This window comes from Triticum aestivum, chromosome 4A, assembly GCF_018294505.1.
Source record: "Triticum aestivum cultivar Chinese Spring chromosome 4A, IWGSC CS RefSeq v2.1, whole genome shotgun sequence".
In the NCBI taxonomy this organism is placed as follows: domain Eukaryota; kingdom Viridiplantae; phylum Streptophyta; class Magnoliopsida; order Poales; family Poaceae; genus Triticum; species Triticum aestivum.
The window spans coordinates 733816086-733821599 of record NC_057803.1 but is presented as its reverse complement, the minus strand read 5'-3'; positions in this window follow the sequence as shown (position 1 = coordinate 733821599).

Sequence of the window (5514 nt, the reverse complement as noted above, 5' to 3'; positions counted from 1 at the left end):
ACCCTGATGGGCTAGGGATACCACAGTCTCTCCAACAATCCAAGCACAGATTGGTTCGCAGAAAAGCCACCTTTTGGCGATCCATTCTCTCTTGAGGAAACTGTCAATAATTTTTGTGATAGTGAAATTGGAAGTTCTTTCCACAAAATAAAGAAAGAAATCCTTTCTCGTTTCTCTTTCGGCCTGCGCTTCTATCGATGCACAGTACATAGAACCGCGTGGATCCTAGCTAGCAACAAGTTCCCATGTGTCGGCAAGAACCTAAGGACAGTCATGGGCGACTGGTAAGCCAACATGGGGGAGCAAAGAAAAGCAAAATAAAGTGGTGCATACGTACATATCTGTTGGAGGCCAACGCGTGCATGTGTCCACGTCGATCTATTATCAACCTTGGTAGAGAGAGATCCGGCTGCTCGATCTCGTCTAGCCTGACCATGACACGTCCATGATGCATCACCTCACTCATGGCCCCCATGCACGTCAACCTAACTAGAGATATATAGCTAGCTTCTACCTCAATTAGGCCCCATATGCATCTGTCTACAACTCTACATCATCTTTCTATCCACGTTTGTTATCTAGAAAGCAAGGTCTATGGATGTACAACCTCACCACCCGGGTTCAGATCGTATTCCGGCAATAAAAGGAGGGGTCTTCCTCTCGGTTTTCGGCCATGCCTTTATTCGCATATTCTCCTTAAAAATATAGATGGATACCTATAACCCTGTTGACACACGAACACGTCACATGTACCCTCGACGCCGGGGGTGATGCACCGTAGCTCACGTCGAAGGAGACCCGACCGACAGCGCGATACGCAAGACAGTCAGCGGACGCTTTTGCAGACCCGAAACCCCGCGCACCCGGGAGGGACCCCGTCAGGGATTGCGGCGGCTATGGGCTGCTCTAGGTCGATTCGCTCGCCCCTAGAGCCTCGGGATTCGCAGCTCTCAAACACGAAGAACAGCGAAGAACGAGAGAGAAAAACGGTGGAGAGATAAAACGAAGATGTAAAAGTAGTATATTGATTTGTTCGATTGTGTGTTTAATCGGCCGTCACCCCCAACATATATAAGAGGTGGTTGGACTTCCCGTACAAGTAAAGGATTCATCTAGACTTTCCTTACAAGAAAAATTACATCAATTCGCGTCCTAGAGTCCTAGTTCTATTCTAACTCGGATTCAGTCTGAATCTGGCTCAAACTTTATCTTCCTTCTTGCGCGGGCCGCCGAGCTTACATATGATCTTCGATCAAGACGGCCCAAATATCAAACTTGTGTGCCTCGATGATACGAACAACTCTCATGTTGATTACTTTTTCAAATAAGGCCATCTTGAATACTCCTCGAGGTCATCTTTACCTTCCAGTCGGACTCGGTCTTGCAGTAGACTGGATTATCCGAGTCTCGTAGTGAACTTGTAGGCCATATACTATCTCTGATGATGATGACTCCAAAACCAAAGTTTAACGTCTTGATGATATGCATAACTTATGTATCGAACACTTCTTCATCCGAGGTCATCTTGATAAACTTTCGGGCACATGTTCAGTTTCACTCGGATTCGAGCTCATCCACTCGGATATTAGAGACTTTCACTCGGACCATCCGACTGGACTTTTTCACTCAGAAAACAATCTTTCACTCGGATGACTATATTTTTATTCGGATAATAATAAGTTCATCCGGTCAGCAAACTTCCACTCGACCGGTAAATTTTCACTCGGATGATACGCTTTTTATCGATCGGTAAGTTTTTACTCGAAAGTTAAGCTTTCACTCGACCGGTAAGTTTTCACTCGGACGGCAAGCTTTTCACTCGATCGAAAACATAGGCTGATCTTGATTTGTCTCCTCAGGTCCCATACGACCTCGGATTGAGACGAATTATATATGAAAATCGATCGGCTTGACGAGATGAAACTTTCTCGTGTTGAAGTTTTTCCGATTCATGGACTTCTTAAGGGCCTAATTGCTCGCGCGACCCATCAGACAAGGTGTCTAGTACTTCGCGCCATATTTCCATTCAGCTTCGGTCTGCAGTGTATCGCCTCTAACTTTTGCATATGAACTCGGATTGAGATGATTTATATATCAAAATTGAATGCCTCGACGAGACGAAGACAATTCCTTTAGAGTACTCCTTCATCCGAGGTCGTCTTGAAGGCATGATCGTCCGAAAACCACTCGGAATATTGAATTCTGCCACTCGGAATACAATTTCGGCCCCTAAGATGGAGTTGGACGATGATAACCTAAACATCAAAGTTGTTCCACTCGGTGATGTGAAACTTTTCATGCTGAAAACCCTTTCACTCTGTATCTTGCCAAAATCAGGCGTCAACACATGCCCCCCTATTTTTCGGCAAAGCTTGCACGCCGAAAAATAATATGCATAGTGTTCGTTCTAAGGACGATGTCAACCCTTCATCGGCCATTTATTTTCCTCAGGGCGATAATTATGTATCGGCCATGTTTGTGCTATGGGCGATAATCGTATATCGGCCATTGCCTACTCAGGCTTCCTGCCACACACTCGGGTGGTACTTCTTCAAATATTTTCCGTTGAGAGCTCGGGGTAACAATGCCCCTTGTATTGATTCCACCAAATATGAATTTCCGGGAACAACTCTTGTAATCCTAAAAGGATCTTCCCAACTTGGAGACCACTTCCCGAATTTTCTATCTCTTGAACCAATCGGCAGAATCACTTTCCAGACGAGATCACCAACTTGAAAATTCTTCAACTTAACTTTCTTATTGTAAGCTCTTGCAACCCTCAACTTGTCTCTCTCTATGGACTTCAAAGCCACCAAACGTTTATCGGCAACTTCGTCAATATTGTCCATCATCAAGTTATAAAAGTCTACTGTCGATAAATCATTTTGTTTGGCTATTCTCAAAGCATTCAAATTTACTTCCACTGGTAAAACAGCCTCTTGGCCATATACAAGCTCATATGGAGTCACCTTGGTAGCACCATGCCTTGAAATTCGATGTGCCCACAAAGCTTCAGACAACAACTCATGCCATCTTCTCGGATTATCCTCAATCTTCTTCTTGATGAGCTTGATTAAAATTTTATTGCTAGACTCAGCTTGTCCATTAGCTTGGGCATAATACGGAGAGGAATTGAGCAACTTTATGTTATAAGATTCGGCAAACTCTCTGACTTGGTGTGACATGAAAGATGAACCTTGATTCGTAGTTAACATTTGAGGAACACCGAATCTATGAATAATGTGCTCGGTTATGAATTGAATTACCTCCGTATGTGTCATGTTCTTGAGAGGTACTGCTTCAGACCATTTAGTGAAATAATCAGTCGCCACCAATACGAACCGATGCCCTTTTGAGGAAGACGAGTGGATTTGTTCAATGAAATCTAAACCCCAACCTCTGAAAGGCCACGGTTTGATAATAGGATGTAACATAGCAGCATGAGCCAATTGAATATCACCAAACTTTTGACAAGCTTCACACCCTTTATAATATCTGAAGCAATCATTAATCATAGTCGGCCAATAAAACCCAGCACGTCGCAATAACCATTTCATCTTGGGAGCCGACTGGTGAGTGCCACAAATACCTTGATGTACTTCTCCCATAGCAACTCTTGCCTGGTCCTCATCCAAACACTTTAGAAGAACATCATCGACTGTTCGGCGATAAAGACCATCATCTCTCATTGTATACTTGAAAGCCATACGCTGAACAGCCCTGTCCACCCTTTCACTCGGATTGCACAAGTAATCAACAATGGGCTTCCTCCAGTCGGAATTGTCACCTGCACTAGATTTTTTGTTAGTGGCCGAATCAGTAGATTCAGGTCCGGCCTCTCCCATATCGGCAAGACAAGACATCGGTCTTTGAGAGATATGAAACATGCCATGATCAACATGATATCCAGATGCTTGTTGTGCCAGATCATTTGCTTTCCAATTGTCATGCCTAGATATATGAGCAATGCTAAAACAATCCAAAGTAGAAATTATATCTAGAAATTTATCAAGGTAAACATTAAGTGATTCGTTCAAACACTGAAAGACTTTGGATACTTGCTGCACCACTAGTAACGAATCACCATAAGCCTCAATATGTGTAATACCTATAGCAAGCAACATTTCTAGGCCGAATAACAATACTTCATATTCGGCTTGATTGTTTGTGCAAACATATTCTAAGCGGCATGAGGCTTCAAAAACAGCACCATGAGGAGATATATAAACAATACCAACACCTTGGCCATTGCTACAAACTGAACCATCAAAGTACAATCTCCATGGCACTAATGAAACAAGGTTCATATCAACATCATGCTTGTCATTAATCCAATGTTCAACAATGAAATTAGCAACAATTTGACCTTTCATGGATTTTAGAGATTCATAAGCCAAATCATATTCAATCAAAGCATAAGCCCACTTGCCAATTCTACCACTAAGAATTGGCCTATGCAAATGTACTTAATGACATCGGTTTGACAAGCTACTACACAAGCACTCGGCACTAGGTAATGTGTCAATTTTGTGCAAGCATAATATAAGCATAGACATAGTTTTTCAATAAATGTATACCTTGTCTCGGGCGTCCAATAAGCGTCTGCTCAAATACGTAATGGCATGCTCTTTTCCTTCGGTATCTTGAGTCAAAACAACACCAATAACACCTTCCTCTGCTGCGATATAAAGCTTAAAAGGCTCTCTATGTTTGGGTGCTTTCATTACCGGAGGAGTGCACAAATAATTCTTGATCATATCAAAGGCTTCTTGCTGTTTTGCCCCCCAAGTGAAATCAACATCATTCTTTAACCGAAGGATAGGAGTAAGTGCATCAACTTTCCCTGACAGATTAGCTATGAACCTTCTCAAATAATTGACCTTGCCAAGGAACTTTTGCATATCTCTCTTGCATGTTGGAGCCTCTACTTTCTGTATGGCCTCTATCTTTTTGGGATCAATTTCGATGCCATCTTCATGAATAATGAAACCCAAAAATTTGCCAGCTGACACGCCGAATGCACACTTCAAAGGATTCATCTTCAATCCATACTTTTTCATTCTTTCAAAAGCTAAACGCAAATCGGCCAAGTGAGATTCAAAAGCATCCGATTTGACAACAATATCATCAATATAAACTTCAAGTATGATACCGAGTAAATCATGAAAAATCAAATTCATAGCCCTTTGATATGTGGCTCCAGCATTTTTTAATCTGAATGTCATCACTGTCCACTCGAATAAACCAAGGAAACCACTGCGATTGCGCCCCGGTTGAGCTGGGCGAGCGCCTCAGTGGAGAAAGCTAAAACTGACCGTCATGATGAGGCGAGAGCCGGTCGCTATTCGAGAGGGTTATTTTTGAGTCCCTAAAGACTTATGCCACTTAGAGCGAGGAACCGGCTTTGTCCGGCCCAGGCATGGATAGCGCCCCAAATTTGGCCTTCCGAAGACTAGGGGCTTCGCCGAAATTTAAAATTATAGAATTCTATGGCTAAGTGAGAGTGTTCAAGCA